Source organism: Centrocercus urophasianus, unplaced genomic scaffold (genome assembly GCF_019232065.1).
Source record: "Centrocercus urophasianus isolate 14NV4802_14NV808 unplaced genomic scaffold, USGS_Curo_1.0 seq_8, whole genome shotgun sequence".
Classification (NCBI taxonomy): Eukaryota; Metazoa; Chordata; class Aves; order Galliformes; family Phasianidae; genus Centrocercus; species Centrocercus urophasianus.
The window spans coordinates 770866-793074 of NW_024885421.1; the positions used below are offsets into that span (position 1 = coordinate 770866).

A 22209-nucleotide genomic window follows, 5' to 3' on the forward strand; every position below is an offset into this window, starting at 1 on the left:
CAGCCTGAAACCAGAGGGAAAATCCAGCCCTGCAGGAACAGCTGTACTGTTGCTCTCAGCAGTGAGGCAGAGCATCCTGTCCCCAAGTGTTCATGCTGCACTCGGCTTTCCCAAACATACAAGCAAATATCACAGCATGCAGGAGTGCAGCAGAGCGACAGGAAGCCTCTGTGAAACACTCATGTGGGAGGAAGAACTGTGATACCTTTCTGCTGATAAATTTTGCCCTTGCAGGTTAGTAACACACTAAAATCACTGAAGTTAACTCCTTTCAGTACCTGTACTCTTCCATTGCTAAGAGCAGCACCATGGTATGGCACCTTGTACTAAGATGAACTCCCTTGGCTGGATGGGGGAAACTGAGGCACGGGGCTTGTGCATGCCTTATCACCCTGCGGCAGGATGGAGCGAGGAGGCACCACAGAACGGGCAGCACGGGCAGGGTGTGGGATGTGGAGGGGCAGGCAGGCTGCTTGGACAGGAGATGTGTGTTCCCCCTAATGGCTATTTCAGCCTTCAGACGGCAGACGAAGGCCAGAGCCTCGTAATGAGCCTCCCAGGTAAATTATTTAAGCAGATCCTCCATAGCTAATTGCAAGAACAGAAACAAGGGCCTTCTCCCCACTACATCTCTGTTCTCCTCCTCTTCCTATGGTCGTCCTTAACCCCTTCCCTGCCCCACAGATACCCTAAGAGTGAGGCTGCAACAAGCTGAGCACAGCATCACCTGTTGCAGGGGCCAACAGGAAGTCTCTGAGGGCCCCTGTGAGATGTTTCTGAGGGGTGAAGTGGTGCAGGGGACTTCGGGACAGGCTCTTGTGTCCCAGCGACCGCGCGGTGGCAGTGTGGGCTCACAGCACCCGCCTGGCACGGTGGCTGGAACGGGGCTGGGAATGGCGCTGGGAGTATGGCAGTGGCAGTGCAGGGGGGATGCCATGGGACTCTCCTGCGTTCAGCGCCGCACAGCTCCTGTAGGAGAGCGGGAGCCACTCCAGGCTCTGGATACAGGACAACGCCAATGTCCTGTACGGTGCCTTGCCCTACCTGCAATTAGCCCAGCTGATAATTTATCTTTGCAATTAGACCAGATTCAGCTCTCAGCAATCTCTGAGTTGGCCTCGTGTCTCTGCCTTGCTTTGCAAAAGACACAGGATTGCTTGCTGCTGCCCATTCCTACCCCTGCTCTGCAGCAGTCTGCAAGGGAGCTGCATCTCCATGGGCACCCTCGGCACCACGCTGGGGTCAGGGGCAGGGTCTCAGCCCCCAGCTTCTGTGCTTGTGGCAGCTTCAGTCATTTGGCTGTAGTGCCTTTAGGCATAAGGTGGAAGAGGAGCCTGAGAAGGGAGATGGAACTGCCCAAGTCTCTGCTTCCATCATGCTTACTCAGTCAGTGCAAAGCCAGGCTGATATGCCATCTGGAGATGTGGCTGTGGCACTTTACGGCCCACCTGGCCATGTCCCCAGGTGCCACTACAGCGGGAGCATCAAGCTCTTTGTGAGATGTGATGGTGCACCAAGAGAGGGTCATGGCCACCTTTCCTGAGCTGGTGGCAAGTCCCATCACTCTACAGCAGATGGTGGCCTGCAACCCTGCTCCTCTCCCAGCCTTGGCAAGAAAATCCTTGCCAGCACAGCTCATCCTACCCATCAAAGGATCTTACAGACAGCAAATAAAATAGCAGGCTCCAATCGATCCTGCACTCCATAATGCTGTCTTTGGAGGTGGGCCAGGCTGACGGCTGATAGAGAGAGCAAGAAAGGCAGCAAAGGAAAACTGAGCCATCAGGGAGCATTAAAGGCTTTTTCTGTCCTGAGGATCTCAGAAGGCTTTGGGCAGTGTGTCTGGGTGCACAGAGCCCAGTTCCACCCTTCCTTTCCCTATCCCACCAGGCTGATGTCCAGCCCTGAGCCCCTGCAGTCTCCAGCCCAGTGGTGGCCTCACGTAGCCCCTAGAGCCCAGGCTCAAGGCTCAGCCTCCTGCAGCACGGGCACTTCTCAGAGGCACATGGGAGTGACCGCCTGCAGCCTCCCTAATCCTGACAAATATTTACTTCCCTGTCGCCTTGTGGAGCTGCTGAGCTCCATCAAGGCACAGCTCCTCTCCTCTCGCTGCAAACACTGCTTGCCCTCTCTAATCTGTCTATTAACCTCTTGCATGGCAGGAAGCCACCTCTCCCACGTGCTCTGCTGACGTCCACTCTGCATGCCTGGGGTGGCTAATGCCTGGGCCACGGCTCCTTCCCAACCCCATTACCCCCATCACCCCCTCTGCTCAGCTGCTGCGAAAAGCTTCAGGGAGTGAGCAGGCTCATGCCACTCACAGGAATGCATTCACTTGTGCAATTTCCTTGCAAAATGGACAACTCTGTCAGGTAGTATAATCTGTTCAACCATCACTACTGTGCTGCAAATCCTGCAGAAGACCCATGTCAGGGATGGGGCTGCCCTCCTCATCCTGCACTGTATCCCCTTGACCAATTCCCTTCTGGCTCATCAGGAATCACTGCTGCCTGAGCAGCGCCAGCACTCTGCCAGACTGGGGACACCACAAGACGGCCCCTGAGGATTAAAGTATCCCTTCCTAGGGATAAGTTAAGGAAGCCTAGAACAGGGTTCTGTCTCTCTTGCCACCTCTAAAGCCCAGATGCCTTTGTACTCTGAGTCCCACTGAGTAGGGAAAAAAGTGTAACCGATCCATTTTAGAAACCACTAAAAATGATCTACAATAGCTTTTCCTAGCCCTGCTAGGTCATGAGATAATGGACATTAAAATTGTGGCATTTTTATATATAGAAAAGTTATTTTAGGTCATTTTTAGAGGTTTCTGAAATGGATCAGTTGTAATTTTCCTCTCCTGCTGAGGGCTGAATGTACTAAAGATGCCTTGTTCCACAGGTGGAGGGATACAAAAAAATAGTACCCATAAAACTTTTAAGAGGTCTCTAAAACACTTCTGTAGGAGGTATTTCTTCTCTTTCACTTGGGGCACATTCAGACCCCGGGCTGCAGGGGATACCGATGTTACAGTGCACTCGCGGGATGACCTGCATAACTCATCATCCCCAGTTCATGCCAGCAAAACCTCCAGGGCCCATGACAACATTGCGTGCTCACGCCAGATCTCCGGCTGTTACACAGCCCGCCTGCATGCAGGCGTGCTGCCCATGCAGGGGGCAGCTCCAGCACAGTGCTCACTCCTGCCTCTCCTGTCCCCTGCTTCTGCAAAGCCCCCTCAAACCAATGATGGTTTTTGCACGACCACCCCCACCTTGTAGCAGCACTTGGCTCATTTGCAAGCAAGTGTGCGTAAGTAAAAATGCACCCAAGTGGCCAAAAGCAAACCTGAGAGCACTGCGAGGACCCAGCCAGGTTGGAGACACTAGCCTGGAGCAGAGACATCAGCACGGCATGCAGGAGCGGCCGACCAGCATACATACCAGCCCATGCCCATCTGTTGCACACAAACTGGTGGCAAACACTATGCATTATTTATCTAATGCCACTTATCCAAAATTGCCTGTGTAAAACAGGCTGGTAGGAAATAACAAAGAAAATAGCAATGAATAAATTATATTTCCGCTGCCCGGCTGAGCAGGGAAGCATCCATCAGTTGCACACCTGTGTGCTCCCAGTAGCACAGCTGTCACTGGGACAGTCAATTCTGCTGCCACAAGGGTTGGGATGTGTCCATGTCCCATTGCTAGAGCAAGGGAAGTAGGTGATGCTTCGATTTTGCTTCTCTTTGCTCTGTTATGCCTGGGCTGTGATGTTCCTGTGACAGGGTTTCACCCCACTGCCAGATGCATGACCTCTTTTCAAGACACTTTAAGCCACCCCAGCCTTAGCACGGGATATTTCCAGGGAACATGCTCCCATTTGGAAATACACATCAAAACGAGATCTCTCTGGTACCTAAGCCATCACAAGATGCACCAGAGACACCCATGTCCAGCTCCAAAGCCTCCTGTGTCATGGTTCTATGTTTTTGTTTTTTTTTTAATGGTTTCAGTATTCCACATCAAAACATCATGTAGTGTACGGGGTATTAAAGTGTCACTGCCCCAATCCCAGGTACCTATCCCTGTACATTACAGCAGTCACGGGATCTGACCCTTCCGGGGACATCCTGTGACAATATTAACGCACACGCAAAAACTCCTGGTTGTTCTTCCCTGGGACGTTCCCAAATGGGCCAGGGAGACAGTGGCCCTGCCTGTTCCTGCTGCAGGGACCTGAGGCTGTGACTGAAGTCCCCAAGACCTGCTGCCACCAGGAGCTAGCTCCCCAGCCTCAAGGAGAGAGAATTTATTCCCTGGAAGGTGCCAAATAAAAGGGTGGACTCAGCAAAAGATAAATTTCTTAAAGGCCCTGTTTTACACTGATTAGGGCTCATAAACCAAGCTATGGATTTTCTCATTTCCCTTGCAGAAAATTCACACCGAGAGGCAGCGCTGTAAATTTGGGGAAGAGGCACACAGCATTACTCACCCATAACAGAGTTCACAGCTCTGCTTTAAGCGCAAAGCACAGTGCAAGCTCCGAGCCCTAAAAGCCACCTCTCAGCAGGCTGGAGGGATGAGTGAGAGCTTGCAAGTCCTGCAGGTGACCCTGTTTGGGATACAGGTGCCACTGAGATCACTGTGCTGGGAGGGTGCTGGGGTGTCCCTGGAACCCTTATGTCCCTGGGGCCACGGCAGCAGAGAACTGTTTTGCCACAAGCCTGCCCTCCGTCAGAAAGCACAGAGCAGCTTTGCTCTGCAACAGTATTAAATATTGAACAAAGGCAAGCAAATCTGTTATCTGGGATAATTGGGAGTAAATAAAACATTTAACCAAACCAAATGCAGCTGTTTCTACTTGGAGCCGGCACAACAGCGCGGAAGCCAGCTCAGCTACTCCGTGTCCCTGTTACGGCAGCTGATTATTGTTTTGTGTATAACGGTAGCAGCACCAGCTCTTGGATGAGGACAGGACCCGCAGTGCTGTGTGCCCACAGGAGGAGGGTCTGGTGGAACAAGGGGGCAGGATGCGGCCACCAGAGCAGCATATTGGGCACAGGGAGACCACGGCATGGCTGGGATTTGCTCTCCAGCCCGGGGAGTTCATGTCCAGGCCAGCTTTCCTCCCCCAGCACCTCTGCGAGGAGATTTGTGTGTAACATAAACCATTTCAGAGCCAGGTCACTGGTTCGTACATAGCCTGGGGCAGGAATGACCAAACCTCCTTACCAGCTGCTCAGCAGCCTCTGGGACCCGGCATGCTGGGACTCCAGCCAGGTCCTGTACAGGGAGCTGTGCACATCCCCGAGGTATGACCCCAGTGAGGGAGGTGCTGGCAAATGGAGGCAAAGGGATGTAGAGTGTGTCCCTGTCCATGGCACAGGTCTGGAGCATCCTGGGTTGCTTACTGCTTGCTCACCTCTGGAATCTTTCTACCCTTCTGACTTGGCAAACAGAGCTTGATGCATCTCCCACAGCCCTCACTCAAATGCCCCTCTGAAAAGCTGGGCAGAATGCAGGGAATGAAATCCATAGAATCTTCCCCTTTGTCAAAACAATCTGTTTCCAAGAGATGGGCTGCAGGGGGGAGTGTTAATTATCCTTAATTTCCCAGCCCCATTCTTCCATCTGGGGTGGAATGCATTGTGCCAAGCTGATGTAGGGACCAAATGATCCCTTGTACCTGGGGATATGTCTCCCAGCACCTGTTCCTCACCTCAAATTGCTCACGGCTGGTACATGGGCCATATCATAGCCCCTACCTCTGGAGAGGAGTAGCTATCTCCACCTCAGGTATCCCTCAATAAAAGGTCTGGATAATCCTGCTCCAAAGAGCTGCTCCAAAGCATTTGTTCGCTGCTGTCCCAGTCTCATCATGAGCCTCACACAGACCTGGAAACAGCCTGTGCTGAAACATTCCTCACAAGCTCTGCTGGAAGCAACAGCAAGGGAACATCCCTGCATGAGGATACTGGAGAGCCTGAGGGTCTGTGCCACGGTCCTCCATGTCTGTGGTATTTGCTGAAGGGGATTCAGAATCTCCCTTCTCTCTCTTTTCCTGGCTCCAAGCACTAAACCCCACAGAACCTACACCACGCAGTTCCCCTGCCCTCTCCACCACCTTACTTTGCAAGCAAGCAGTCCTTCTTCCCCACCATTCCAGATGGAGAAGACAGGGAAAATACTTGGTGCAATCAGACGAAACTGAGACCATCGGCAGTCGTGTATCCTCAGCAAAACTGTCCCACCAGAGCTCCTGGAAACTATAAATTCATCCAAAAGGAGCCTCTTGAGAGAAGCTACAAGCTCTCTGTCATGTACAGAGCAGTGGGAAAGCTGTGAATATTACCAGCTTTCACTCCCAGCTGGGGAAGAGCAGACTGCCCCTGACAGCCAGCAGCTTTCCAAAATTGCCTTTTCTCTCCTTATCCTGCTCAAGTGGCAGCCTGGATGCATCCCCAGCTCTGCACTGCAGGATGCTGTCCTGCTAACACACGAATAGGTATCTGACACCACAGGGGATGGAGACTAAGGAGAAGGAGATTTCTAGCTTTCTGCAGGAGAGAAAGGGATGTATTTGTGCTTCTCTTCTCTTCTGCCCATTCTCAGCATCCCAGGACTCTGTCTGTACCCTCCCATCTCATTTCTCAGCACTGGTGCCTTCCTCCCCCTGTCAGCTGGCAAATGAGCTGCAGACACCTCGAGAAAATGGCTAGGCTGGAGCCAGAGGTCCCCCGAGACACGCTGGAATCAGCTGTAGGGAGTTCACATATTACCAAATTGTGCCTCATACAGACTGTCTCTATGCTGTTCACACCCAAAGTCACATGAGTCCCTGCAGCAGCAGCCAGCCTCACTAGCATGGCCAGCAAAGCCACCTGGCTCCTTCCCAGATGTCCTCTTGCATAACATATCCTAGAAAATCCCAGCATGGACTCTGTGGGGAATGGACACCTCTGCCTGATGCTGCTGTTCAGGCTGCCTGGGGATGCTGCCTTCCTAGTAATGATGTGCACCTGAGAAGATGCTCAATTTGTCCCAAGACATGAAGTCTCCACCTCAAACCTTCAGTATTCATCGTCCTGCTTGGAGAAAACACTGGTCAGACCCATGGCTAACAGCAGGAGGGACTCATGCTTCAGGAAGAATCCTTCCCTATGCTGATAGCACTGTGGTGTTAGGTGAAAGCAGGCAGAAGGAGGGAGACCATCTTCAGAGCACCTCTGCAGCTCACGCAAAGGGTGTCATGCAAGGGGATGAATGCCAGGAGGGAGCTTGGCTGTACTGGAAGGGATCAGATGATGCCCTATCTGAGGTCAGAGCACTGCTGACACAGGCACTGCTCTTCCACATCTCCCCCATTTCTCAGGAGCCACACAGGGAGATGGCATCAGCTCTTCAGGGGACAGAGACAAAATTAAAATCCACACATCTCCAGCAGGGGAATGCTGATGGCTTCTGCAGAGAAAGTGGGAACAGTGGAAGAGCATCCCAGGAGGAGCAGCTCCCCTTGTTTTCTCCCATACCTTGGGAGACTAGCTGCTATCCTAAAAGAGCTGCTTTATCACTAGTCCTGTATCTTCATCCTTTCTTAAAAGCCTTCTTGTTACAACCCTGTCTCATCTTGCTTTCCATTGTTTGTTTGGCTTTTTTTTTATACTCAGGACTGAATTAGGCCCTGGCCTCATTCTTATCTAATGGCTATGAGATCCTTGGGATGATATAATTCACACAACCCCAGACGTCACTGCACTTGGAAATAACAGCTGAATCTTTAGCACAGATGACATCAAGGGTAGTCCCATTATTCAGCCCATCTGTGAAGAAACAGAGCTAAAAAAGGTTCTTTGCTTTATAAAAATGATGCTCATCTTGCTCAGACCACAACATGATGATTAAATCCCTAGAGCTGGCAAGAGGCATACCCCATGGGATGCTCCTGGTGCACACAGCTCAGGCAGCGGCAGCTTCAGGAGCTCAGGGAGCCCCTTGCCACCCACCTGAGGCTCTGCAAAACAAAGTGAGAAGCACTACTTGACGTGATCACTCCCAGTGACTGCTTCTGACTGCTCTAATTCTCATCTACAAAATATTTGCAAGGTTTTCTCCATTTCCTCCCCTCCTTTCTTCCCTCAATTCAGCATCCCACCACGTTTCCTTAATCTCCCCTTTAGGTCCTACACCGTCTTCTAATCCTTTAATCAATTTTTCCCTGCAGCCCCTGTAATTTATCAATGACCTTTGAATGGTGAGACACCCAGAAGTGAACACAGTATCCCAAAGCACCAACTATCCTTACAGCCCTCAATGCATGCAGCCAGCAGCCCTGGGCACAAACAGTGCCTTCCAGCAGCTTCATAAGCATTCTCTCCTTTTCTTCCATAGAAGAACAAATAAGAAGAAATTAATTTTTTTCTGCTCTCTGATCCAAAGCAGTGGAATGGCATTGCTCATCCTGAGATGAAGGGCTAGAAATTAGGAACGGACTCCAAGACCAAGGGATTGGGGTTCATCTTCCTCTTCAGAAAGGAGGAGTTTTGCAGAGAAGACAGGGCTTTCTTCTGCCTTTTTTCCCTGCTCTCCAAGGTCAAACAGTCCTGGACTCTCAATAAACTCTCATAAGGGCTCCAGAGGATTTCAGGAGGTATTTGATCGGATTTCTGCAGGCTTGAAGCATGACTTCACAGGTACAGAGGAAAAATACCCAAGAGCTTTGGAGGGAAACATTATTAGAGTCACTGAAGGATTTTTCTGCACTCTCTGAAGCGTTGCACAGAAAATTGCAGAATAGCAAGTCCTGTGCTTTGGACCTGGCTCTGAGATTGGCACAGCTGGTGGCAGAAGGATGCTGTGTTTGCTCTGCTCTGCCATGGATGGGACATGCAGTGTTGTTCCTTGCACTGCAAATGCCCCATACTGCAGGGACGAGCCTCCCCTTGACATCATGGTGTGGCTCAGCATCCTCCTGAGAACAGGGGATAGGTTCATCAAGAGGACAATGGCTGTGGGTAAGAGCTGCAAGGAGGTAATGGGGAAAAACAAATGGGTTAGGGCAGTCTTGGATTTACCTAAATATTTTGCCATCCTCTCCTGGAGTGGAAAAAGCAACTCTGGTTGGGTTAATGCCAGTTCCGCTGGGTCTGTAGCCACCAATATCGTGGGGAAGAAGATAGCACACCTGGTGTCAGGTGAGTTATTCAGACGAATCTGTGGGGTGAAGCCCAGTACAAGAGGATTTGGGGCTTGTCTGCACAAGGGGAGGTGCTGTAGGCACAAACTGGTACCTGCCTCACGCCCCAAAATCGCACATGGGCATTTTCCAACAGTGGCTCCCGCAGCACCCGTGTTGTAATGGCAAAGCAACCCAGCCATGGCCCAGTGTGATGAGAAGCAAATTAATTTTGAGACCATAGTGTGTGCATGCACACACACACACACACACACACACACACACACGTCCCAGTGGCTGCATCTCCTGTTTTCTGCACTAATATGGGCTGGAAAGAACTGGAAAAGGACCCAAAGGACAGAAGCACGGCCTTTGTCTCTCCTCCTCATCCCAATGCTTTACTTGGACTCTTGGGGAAGTTTGTAGCTTGAATGCAGCCCTTGATGTGAGCAAAATGGGTTGCAAATGTATTGGCATGTGTTGTATCATCTGTAGCGGTTAATAGGATCCATTTTCCAAGGAAGGGGAAAGAAAAGGAAGAAGAGGAGGGGAAAGCTTAAATCTGTAAAACAAACGTCCATCACCCCTTCTGAAGCACTAAATCCGTGGCAATAGATTATATATGAAAGGTTGGTCTAGAGCAATAATCTGTCAGGGCTTCTCACAACAATGCAGCTGGATTCAGATGTCAAACTAAAATACTTAGCACTTAATACCCTCAAAGCCTTGTGCAAAGAATGGATGCAATGCTGGCCCCGGTGGGGTTATCAGGAGATTTGTCTCTGATTTCATTGGCAACAGCCCCATTAACACAGTAATTTTCATGAGAGGGTAGGGGACCACCCTGCCTGGTGGCACCTACACCCTCACCATGCTGCTTCCTCTCATCCAGCACCTGGAAGCTGGGTAGAAGTGATGGATAGGGGAAAAGCCACCTGAGGAAATGGAGGTGCCGAGCAGCTGAGGTATGGCCGTAAGTAACAGAGGAGTGAGCTCTGTGCCCCATGGGCATCACCCCAAAGGGGGTGCTCCAGCCCTGCCCTCCCTCCTTGACCGCTCGCCTTCCCCTCCACTCCAGCAGATGTTCTGGGTCCCATTCCCCAGGACGGATCCTGGCTTGATTTATTACTGGACGTGACTTCTGGAGTTCGTCAAAGGCACCCGCCCCCCCTTCCTCTGCCTTTCTCCACACCCTTCCCATTTTGTTTTACGTTCACTTTGTGGTCTCCCCACCATAGCTTGCAATAAACAGAAACTCATTTCCAATATAAACAACTGCACACTCTGCCCCGGCGAGCCGCACGACCCTGCCTCTCCAGCTCCCCACCCCGCACTGCTTCGGGCTCTGGGAAAACCGTTGTTTCTTCTGTTTTTTTTCACCCCCCACCCTCCTGGCCCATTGCATTTTCTTTTTTCCCCGAGATTTATAACGTGCCAGCCGGAGTCGGAGTGGTCAGTCCCGCTCCATGTCACGTATGTGCTATTAAAAGTAACTCTATCGCTACGTTTTGGTAAGGAAAGCCACCTGAAATCCCTGTGCAGAGCACACAGCGAAGAGCTGGAGATGAGAGGAAGGCTCTGCCGGAGGCAGAGATGGCAACGTGGTCCTGAGGACAGCCCTGAGATGGGAGTTGCTTCGTAAGGCACAAAACGGGGTTGAAATTAGGAAAGTGGGATGGTTGGTTGCTGGGATGTGTTGGGATGCCATGCACTGGGGTCAGGCTGTGCACATAGCAGGCTGCATCTGTAGAGCTCATTTCCCTGCACAGCTTTAACGCATTGACCCCGTGATGACCATTTCAATCACTCCTCTTCGCGAGACACGTGACAGCCTGCAGGAGTTCTATAACTGTATAGGAATGCTCCTTAACCTTGCAAACTTGATGCCTACTGAACACCTTCATAAGTAGGTGGGCACAATGTGCAAAACCAGCACGGCACCAGGTGAAAAGCAAGGGCTGGACCCAACCTTCCTAACCCTCCAATCATAGAGGCAATCAAGGAAAAGCTGGAAAATGGTAAATGAAAACAAGGAGGAGGATCTCACCAAAGAATCCATTGGATTCCACACTAGAGAATTTCACATCAGGGCTGAGCCTTCTCCTCGCTGCTCTGCTGCTCTTCGGTGAGGTGCATTAGCCAAGGAGATGCATACATCTGCCCCTGCCATGTCACGAGGGTACTCAGGTCAGTCACTGGGACAAACCAGTTCAGGACCACCATTTTTTTAGGAGCTAAACATTTAACTCCAGGAAAGGAACTGGTCAAAGCAGCCTGTAGTTTCATTTCTGCTGGGAAATTAAAACAAATGAGGAAATGAGGTGAATTAGTGGTAATCTGAATCCGAGAGGTTTGGCTGGAGAATATCTTAGCACTGCAGGCTCCATGAGTGCTGCTAGCACCCATATCCATGCTGCAGATGTTCTCGGATTGACAACGAACAAGCTGCTTGGTGTCAGAGATTGGTAACCAAGGCCGGGGCCAGGCCGTCAGTTGTAGTGGGTGCATGGCAGAATGAGAAGAGCTTCACCACCAGGCGTTGTGCCTGGGCAACTCTCAGCTTCACCACCAGTGCTCTGAAAACCAGCAAAACGGCTGAGATCAGGGGATGCATGTGGAGAACTTGAGATGGATGGAAAGTGACGCCCCTGGGCAAGTGCAGAACAGTGCAAACCTGACTGCAGCTAAAGCCATTCTGGGAGAGGAAAAAGGTAATATATAGAAAATACTGATTTAAATAAAAAGCACTGGATTAGCAACTCCAACAGGACTCTGCAGGTCACCTGGAGGAGGATCAGAGGTAGCCAAGTGGCTGTGCTGGCACACTCGGAGCATCTGCCACATGCCAAAATGATGTTGGAGAGAGCCAGGATTGGTGCGTGTGGGAGCAGGGTTGGGGACCAAGATGCAGGTGCTGAGCTGGGTGCTCGCCACAGCAGGATGTAAGCAGAGCATCACTGCAGTAAGTTGGAGACCAACTTAGTGGGAGCGGGAGGACAAGCCGGACTGTTTCCAGCACTGCCAGGAGTTGTGGAGCCAGGAGATGGATGTCTGTGATCTCAGCAAGAGGCAGGGCCGTGGTGGAGGTCGGATTCCCATGCTGTGAGTCAGGCACATTCCTCCCTGGGGTCACTGAGCAGCATGGGGCTTCGGTGGCCTCGGCTGCCTCCAGCCTCTGCATTTGCCATGATTAACTATGCGGAAGATGCTCAGTTTGAGGGATGAAGCAGAGGCTAAGGGGCTCCAGCCAGCTGGGAACAGCTTCAGCCACTCATCCATGGGAAAGGGGAAGAGTGGTTTCTTGGCCACCCTTCATACCAAGAGTCCCTTTATCAGTGGGGTGTGAAGGGCTGATGAAATGCCACCAGCTCTCTCTGCAGACAGTTAATCCATGGTTATGGATTTATTGTTAGGACAGCCAGCAGACCTGCACAGCTCCTTGTAGCCATCTGTAGTTCTCATGGCACAGCCCAGCTGCAACACCAACGGCTCTCATCAGGATACAGGGTCATGTTGTGCCCTGCTTGTAGCTACAGGGGACGTGATGCAAGATAACAGCCAAGCCATGGAGATAAAATGAGTCTGAGCACGCAGCAGAAGTGCTTCTCCACTCAAATAATTTTTCTGCTTGAAGCTCTTTGTGTTTGTTTTCCTATTTTTCTTCTGAGTTGCTGTGCACAAGAATCTGGCACTTTGCAGAGAAAGCCTCCCATGTCCTTCAGCTTTCCCAGCAAACAGACCATCTGCAGGACCTGCAGCACAGCCACACTGAGGTCACAGTGTATTGCCAGACCTCCGTCACCGAGCACAGCACTGCTCAGAATGCCTGGAGCAGCTCCCTCTACATGGATGCCTCCAGCAGCCTGGCGCCTGCACCCAGCAGCCTGTGTTGCATGCAAGGCTCGCGCAGAGCACTCAGGCTGCACTGCAGTGGTTGAGTGGAGACAGAGCTACAGTGGGACTGTCTCAGGAGGATTGCAGAACGAAGGAGACAGGCAGTCCCCCTCCCCCCCTTCTATAGCTGCGAATTTTGCCCCTACTAGGAGTGGGCAAACTGCAGGAGCTGTGGCTGGGAGGTGCCTTTGCGAGGCACCACAGTACCTCAGCCTCCACTTGCACACAGGATTTGACATCCCCACGAATGATGTGCTTGTTGTGCTTTTCTCCCCAAGTATCACAACCTTCCCCATAGAAGTGGTGCTGCCCATGCAGTTTGTGGGCGTTCTGCACCTGGCAAAGGACACTGGAGCTTCACAAACACCTCAGGGTGTTCATTCCAACTTTAAAAGCCTCAAATGTGGCAAAACCAACCAAGAAACAGAAGGAGGAGCCAAAACCTGACTGTCTGGCGCTGCACAAGCCCTGCTGTCAATGATTCCCAGTGAGCAGTACCATAAGCCTGGTGTCCAAGGGGCTGATTCCTCTGTGATTCCTGGTCACAGGGTGCAATTTAGCCCCTCCACTACTCACAAATACCTGCCACACTACCAGCTTTTATTTCAGCTTCCAGACACCATGATGGGAGGAGAAAGCTCTTTAAAAGCCCAATTTCCAATAGATATTCTCATTTAGATTTCCAATAGCAAATCCTCTAATGTTGTCACTGCATGACAAGTTTTCAGTCAGATGTGTGGCTTTGAACCCCACCTCTGCAACCCTTCTCATTACCATTGGCACGCCTTGCATCCACAGTTTCGGCTTTGCAATGCCATGTGTATCTCTGGGGAGAGCAAAGGTTTGTCTTTTGGCATTTCCCATCGCAAAGTGTGGAAGGAGCCTAGGTCACTTGGTCACCTGAGTCAGCAGAAAGGGGCAGGGTAAAGTCCACAGAGACAGTGAACTTCTGCTAAAAGCACAGTGCTGGAGAAACATCCTGCTTTCCCGATATCTCTGAATTTGCAAAAAAAAAAAATCCTTTCCTGGTTCATCAGCGTGGATGTTTCCTGTCAGAGCTACAAGGTTCGGTGCTCCTCCCCAGTATGAGCAGAGCCTGGTGGGACAGCCCCAGGGGTGACAGCCTGAGGGTGACAGTCTTGGGGCTGGGGCCAGCAGCACTGGCTTCCCCCAGCATGGTCAAAGCCAAAACCAACAGAGCAAGGCATAAACTTGTCATCGGCATGGCACATCAGCACGTTATGGATTTCCCATTTCAAAATAATGGATCCAAACTTGTGCTGCCGCCCAGCCTCCAGAAGGGCAGCACTGCTCCTGCCCATAGATTATGTTTGATGAAACCAAGTTAGTAGCGTTTTTATCTGTCAATTAGGAACCATGAAACAGTTATTAAATAGAGTCAGAGCCCTCCTTGCTGCTCTCCTGGGCAACGTAGGAGACACATAACAGCCTGTAATGAAGCATTAAGCAGCAGCAGTTTTGTTTCTGATAGGATTGGAAATGATAAGGCAGAGAGGCATGGCTGGACGGGGGGAGCGGTCCCTGGCTCAGCAGCCACATACCAGCAACTGCTACAGGGAACATCAAGGCTGAAATTTCTCCCACTGCCCACAAAAGAGGTCTCAGCAGGATGACTGCCTTGCTGCATTTGCTCCCTCAGCCCAAGGATGGGATGCCTGCGGGGATAGAAATAGCACAGGCACAAGCTGTTGCTGGAGGTCACTCACTGCAGTGGATGCTGTCAGAGACGCATCCTACAACATCCCTCAGGATGCTGGCATAGCCTGGGGCTGAAGCATCGCCCCAGGCTAGGTTGGGATGTGAATCAAAATATTTTCCTGCCCTCAGGGTTTGACACAGGGTAGGGCACAGTGGGGTGGTGGCCCCACTGGAGGGGATATTTAGGAAAGGAGGAACGCAATGTCTCAGCAGGGGAAGGAGAAGGAACAGTATGGCAGGGGCAGAGATGGATGGTCCTGGTGCCAGGTGATTCACCTTCAGCCAACCATTGCCAGCCAAGCTCCTTGCAGGGACACCTGGAGGCACCTTTTGCAGCTGAGGGGACCCTCACAGTGGGATGGAACAAACCCTAACCCATGTCTCCACTGCAGGGAACACCACACATCTGGCCATGCCAAAGGGGTTCACATGCTCTTGTCTGCTTTGCTTCCAAAGGAAACACAACGGCATCATTGTTTTCACTGCTGGTGTTTATAAGGGAAGGGCCAAGTTTCCAGGGTTTTCCCTTTAGGAGCTCCCTTTGATTTAATTAAAACACACATCTCTTAAAACCACTGAAATCCCAAACCCAAGTGTTTAATTCTCTAATTTTCCAATTCATTAAAAATGCTCATCTGATTGATTTCTGGAGCATTTTCCCAAAGTTGCCAGTGAACCATAAAATCCAGCTGTTCCACCTTTTCTCCTGACAGAAAATCCCTCAGGAATTCCTCCCCAAAATTACTGCAGCGAGGGTGCCCACCAGCTCCTTATCCACATGCCAGCCTTTAGGCAGCAGCAAACAAATGCACTGCAGTGTTGTGCTGCCTTATTGTAAGCCAACAACATCCATGCTTCTTTTCATGGTATCGTGCTGCGTTTCAGTGTTTGTGAGCTACTGGACAACTTGCACCACTGCACCTAAGCCTGAAGTCACAGCATCCCCATGGCCTGCAGCATCTGACCTTGAGGCTAAGCCCTCTCCTCTCAGCTGCGCAGAAATGCCATTGAGACCTTAGCCCTGCAGAGACCTGAGTTTGGAGCAATGTAGCTATAGTAACAAACCACTTGGGTCTAGGAGGAAATGATGGACAGATTTCTGCCTGGCAGGGGGAGAGATGGTGGTACACTGCCTCCTGTGAAAACGCAGCTGGGAGAGGGACATGGAAGGTGCTTCCCAGGGAGGGTGAGCTTTGGGGATACCCTCTTGCATAGAGCATGCACCTTCTTCTAAATCGGGAACGTGGCTGCACAGCCAGCATTGGGCTCTGCTCAGCATGTATGGCATGCTGGGGAAAGACAAACACAGTGGGGATGATCGATGCAATGGCCCGTGCCTATGGTGCATACATGGTGCACAACTTCCAATCGCTTCCCTGAGGTCCTCAGGGCAGGGGGAAGGTAGCCAAACTCTCTCCATGGCACCTCCCTGAAATTTGCCTGACAACAAGTTCTCAGGGATTAGCAGTGGCCATATCCCGGTGAGAACAATATTAAGGGATTATGAGATTAGAAATACCATTTATGCCGAGAGGAATAACTCTAATTCTTATCTGATTGTCTACAGATGTCAGCAATCAAAGTGCCTCTTTCATGCAAAGCAGGGAACACTGGGGAGCGGGAGGTGACTCGGGCTTGGCCCCCCTGAGACAGAGGAGAGCCAGCTCCTCCTGCCAATGCGGATTTAGCTTCCTTCCAGGAGAAAAAATGCTCAGCAGCAGGCTGCATTTACCTCCTTCTGTGTCCCTGCCAAGCTGCCCATTCTGTGCAAGCTCCAGGGGCGGTGACACTGCTCACAAACAATGACAGCTCCACATCCCCAGCTCAGTCACAGGGCATCCCACCCAACCTGCTGCCTCGTGCTAATCCCTCTTGCCTTGTGCTGCATCTTTCTGCATAGCATCCTCTGCTTTGGATAAGGACACAGCACATGGGGTGTGTGGCTTCCAATGGGTGATGCATGAGTCTTCTTACTCCTGGAGAGCTCAAAGAAGAGAGAAACGGCCCCAACCACACTCCGCACTGTGGTGATGCATTCCTGCACCCTCGGGGCTACCTTTGTCCTATCTCACACAGTGATGTGCAGCACCTTCCAAATGTCCCACAGACCAGCTCCAACCACCGAATGCCAGAGTCACATTATCAGGCACCAATCAGCAGGAAAGTGTCCATGAAGCTAAATTTGCAAGACAGGGATACACACTTTCCTTAACTCACAGGCTTGAAGGCCACGGGAGAAAATTAGTTAATCTCACCTGACCTCCTGGGTTGCACAGGCCATTACATCCCGCTGTTACCCCTCCATTGAGCCTAATAACTCATGTTCGACTGAATCATCCTTCAGAGAGGCAGCCAGCCTTGCTCTGCAGATAACAAGCAGCAGAGGAGCCACCACGGCTTTTGGCAGTTTGTTCCAATGCTTAATCATTTTTTCTATTAAAAATATGAGCCTCATTTCTAATTTGAATGTGGCTATGCTCAGCTTCCAGTCATTGGCTCTAGTTATGGCTTTGCTTGCTAGTTTAGTACTCGGTGTCTTCTCCGCTTGGAGGCAATTACCAGCTAGAATCAGGGCATCTTTCCAAATCCTTTTGAAGCCACCAAGCAGACTATTTTGAGTCTTTTTCCTTACAGCAGTTCCCCCTGCACCCTTTGCATCTTTCTGCACTTTCTCTGGTTTTCCTCCTCAAATTACTCACTACAGAATAGAAGAGGATAGTTCAGTTAGAAGGGACCTTCACATATTAGCTAGTGCAACTGCAACAGACTGCAATGATGTCCCAGATCCAATCTGCAACAAGGTAAAATTGCCGCCTCCTCACACACACAAGCAGTGTTTGTTGAAGCTGATTCTACCTTGGCTGTGTACACAGCCTCAGACTGCTCTGTCCCAACTGAATCTCCCAGTTTGTGCTGTCTCTATCCTGTCACCCTTCTGTAAGAGATATCTCCATTGCTGTCTGCAATTTTGCTGTTTTTCATCACAATTAAGCCCTTGGATTCCATTTGCCCCTGACTTTTATCCCCGAAACCCAGGTGCTAGAGATGGGAAGTAAGGGAAGGGAATACAGCAAAGTTACATCTGCACAAACTATAAGTCATAGCAGCTGATGGGCTTCTTCGTGCCAGTGAAGAAGTCCATCACCCTTTTTCTAAGCAGAACTCTGCACAGATGAACACAGCAGTCAGTGGCGGCCCTGGAGAGACTGCAAATGCAGTGCTGCTCAGAGGACAGGACAAAAATCACGCCCACAAACACTGCCTTTTTCGGATAGAAAAGGTGTGTATTGTTTCCTGTACCTGGAGGTGATGAGACTGTTGCTGGTGTGCAGGACAGTCAAGTCTGGTTTGCAAATAAAAATAGCACAGGGGTCTATGGGACTTACTACTGATCTTCACACTCTCTTCTCCAGGAAGAGCACAAGGATCTGATGTGGGACCTTATTTCACCATTTTTGTTTTTCAGTGCAGTAAGTGAGCTGGGTTTACAGAAAGCCCCTCTCTGTGCATCTATCTGCCTGCTGCAGACTAGCAAAAATGACAGGAAGGAGCTCCAATTCAGTAAGAAGCACCAATTCAGTGCTTCTTACCCCAGCTGCAAATTCCTTTTCTGCTTGCACACACTGCATTTTCTTTGCAAAAAAAAAAGCAGTGACGGTGCAGGGGGATGCAGCCTGGAGCAGACCCCCATGACACATACCCTACTCCAGAGTGCTCTGTGTGCTGCAGGTGCTTTCCTTGGGTTGGGGAGCCCCGCATGGGGCTTTGCTCTGAAGTAAAGCTGGAGGAAACCCCACACACCTGTGCCCAGGCTGTTTATGTTGGAGCCCGTGCAGGCTGGATCTGCAGATGATTTGGAGACCTGCCTCTGTGCAAAAGCAGCAGACCAGCAGCTGTGCTGAGAGCCCTGGTGGGCTCCTTCCTGCAGGGAACCTGGCCAGACCGAACACCACCCACACACTTGATAGCACCAGGAAAAGAGTCCAGCCCCTCTCCTTGAGACACTCATGACACCCCACAGACCACTCCACACAAGGCTTCTGCAGTTGTACCAGTGCTGGCACTGTACGAAACATCCCATGCAAATGTGGTGCCCTCCTGTACTGCTACGGGAATACCCAGGGGTCTGAAGGGCAGAGGGGGGATCCTGCTTGGATTGGTGTGATTGGGAATTTCTGTAAAGAGCAGAAGGAGAGCAAAAGTAAAGCTGCAGTTGTGCTCAGCTCCAAACACCCAGGACAAGAAAGGACAGAGAAGATCTGCATTCCCCTGCGTGCAAGTAAGGGAGGAAGAGGAGGAAGAAGTTAAAGGAAGAAGCTTTTGCAGAAAGCAAATGCACCTGGATGGAGAACTGGGAAAGTCAGAGATGGAGGGGTGAGTGGCTGTGGCAAGGAAAATACAATGGGCGGTGATTCTGGGTACAGCTAGCTGCGTCTCTCTCCTCACCCTGTACACCTGAGCTCAGCAGTACAAGAAATCAAGCATCCCCTACAGATGCTGCTCACTCTATCCCCTGTATCTCTGGGCTAGGACACATGGCTCCTTGGCATGCAAATGACTGCTGAATCCAGTAGCCAGTGGGCCAGCGAGAGGGGCAAACATCACTGTGGTATTCACAGGCTGTGCAAGGCTCCCGTCGGTGCAGAGGAGATCATTCTGGAGAGAAAACAAGCAGCCGTCACCGCAGGGACGGTATCATAAACCATTTTAATATGGCATTTTGCTCCCCCCTTCGCACAGTCCCAAATCGAGCAAACACAGTCTTGTTTAGTTGGCAGGGAATGATAAAGACCCCCAGGGAGCAGGGGAGGGGGAGAAAAGGGACATCTGTTTAGAGCATTTCTACTGCGCGGCTCTCCCAGGCTATTTCTATCTCTTCTTGTCAAAATTTATCAACTGCGTAATTGTTTAAACAGCATTAAAGTGCTTTGAGCAAGAGCAACTGGAAATTGTCCTGCAGTTGCCTCTGGTACCGATGCTGACAGCTCGGGAGGGGACAGGGAGCAAAGGGATCCATCGGGCATGGGAACCCTCTGACTCCTTTTCCGGGGGGGAACACCACCCTGTCCTGCAAACAGCAGGAAAATAATCTCGCTTCACTCCCTGCTCTACTTTCCAGACCCACAACTTTCCTACCCCTCCTTCTTTCCCCTTCCTGACCATGCAGACCTGCTGTTAGCACACATTTAGATCTTTTAAATTATTCACAGCGGGCGCACCGGCTTGGGAAACCATCACTAATGACAATGTCTTTCACGCGGAAGTACATCGGATGCTGGAACCAGACTGCTGCCCGGGTGCCGTCACTGGGGATGGAGGGATGGAGAAGCACCAAGAGATGGGAAAAATAAGGGTTTACTGTCACCTTCTTTCCTTTGGAATCTGTTTGGTAGTGTGGTCATCAAGCTCTGGGGAAGGCAGGGGTCCCCACTGTGGGGTCTCAGCACCATGGGTCCCTGCAGACGTGTCCTACAGCTCAGAGACCGCATCCCGGCCCTTCCCCTCCATCACCTCCCAGAGCTGAGGACCCACCACGAGCAGGCAGCAGGAAGCTTGCACTAAATATTTTGACAAGGGGCACTTAGGAGAGGCCAAGACGAAATCCTTCCTGGTGTAAGCAGAGCCCAGTGCCGCCAGCGCGTGTCCCCAGAACGCATAGCCCCGGCCTGCAGCCGCTGTCCCCTGGCCAAGGAGAGAGAGGCTCTGTTCCTCCGGCACCGCACGTCCCTCATTCCTGGCACTGAGGAATAGGGGCTTCAGGAAGCTGTTTAGACTGGACTTGGGCTTTGCTAATTAGCAAGCTGATTTTGTCATGTTAACAAGGAATAAACAAACCTCAGAAGCGCGGAGGAGGCTGTAACATGGGACACTGGCATGGCACAGTCCCCAGAACCCAGCTGTGCCATATGGGGATGGTGCCTCAAAGCTCTTCTTCCTCTTCTCCTCTCACCCCATCCCAGGGAAAAGGATGTGCTGGGAGGGAGAAGCAGTCTGTGAGCAGATGGCAGCAAGCAGAGGGTGGGCACTGGAACATCCATTGTTGACATGATCCAGTGAGAGGAGCTCCCAGGAGAAGCGGTGGCTTCTCTGTGACCTTGTGCCATGGGATGCTCCTGCATGACTCAGGCTCAGCGAGCAGCCCTCCATCACCACCAAGCTGCCATGAGCTCATGGGTCCCTACAGTCAAGCATGGGGCCAGGTCCCTTCAGATCATGGGGACCCAGGATCCCGCATGTGCTGACCTCCTCCCTGCTCTGGGGCAGACCTACAAGTGCTGCAAGTCCATGCCGCAGCACCTAATAAATGCCACGTGCCGCTGAGCCCCTCCGCCCCCAGCTCCCATGAGTGCAGGGGGGCCGCCGTGTTGGGAGAGGGGATATTTTTATTGTTTCTGACACCGGCTGCCCCAGATTATCATATTTTATGCGGCGAGCCAAGGAAGCATCACTCTGCTATGCTGCAGCTGGGCAGGCTGCCGAGCACGGCGCAGGGAAGGATGGGAGAAGGCAGTGGAGTGCGGGTGTGTGCAATGCATGGGTGTGAGCATGCAAATGTACATATGTGTGCGCACTGGGCCTGAGGGCACAGCTTCATCCATCCTCTCCCATGTGGCCAGAGGAGAGAGATTGCCTGCTGCCATTGAAAGTGTTTTGTTTTTCTAGCCCAGCTTCTAATCCAATTAGCACTAATTGCATTTGAGAGCATAGCTGGGCTTTTTGGGGGGAGTATTTTTTGACCTGCTGCTTAAAAAGCTGGGATGATGACTTGAATATCGTAACCAACTTGTCTTTGGGCCAAGACCCAAAATCAGGGCACAAGCAGCAAAGCTCCTCCACTTAGTTTTTCCAGCCATGAGCAAACAGCAAAGCAGGGCATGCAGACAGCCTGTATGGCTCATGAAATGAAGCTCCACTTCTACACTTCTGCTGATCAGCCTCATGTGTTATCATGGAATCCCAGAATCAGAGAATGGATTGGGTTGGAACGGACCTTAAAACCCTCCCAGCCCCAGCTCCTGCTGTGGGCTGGTTGCCTCCCATCAGATGAGGCAGCCCAGGACTCCATTGAGAGGGGGAGCTTGAATGCTTCCAGGGATGTGGCAATAACCCTTTGCTTACCTGTGCACCTCCACTGCAACAGACTTTTACAGAAAAACACACAGCCATAGTGCTGACAGATTCTGGGTGCATCTTCTGATGCTGGAACATCAGCAGCCACATGCTTTGATTTATTAGCGCTATACTCAATGTGGTTTAGCTCCAGGTCGATGCATCTCTGCCTGGGTGCAGCCAACTGAGTGCTGCTCTCAAGGGGCAGAAGAGATGTGGGTACCCAGTTTGGAAGGAGAGAAGGACACAGTACTGGTGCTGCCAGCTGGCCCTCGTACCCGGCAGCAGCCACTGCCATATTAAACTTGCTGCTCTTGA

General features: G+C 51.3%; 1 protein-coding gene across 1 annotated transcript in view; it reads right to left on the bottom strand.

The window, feature by feature from the left end:
- Positions 1–22209, bottom strand: part of CNTFR (ciliary neurotrophic factor receptor) — a 66605-nt gene that overhangs the window by 18852 nt on the left and 25544 nt on the right. The gene's annotated exons all lie outside the window — the stretch shown is intronic.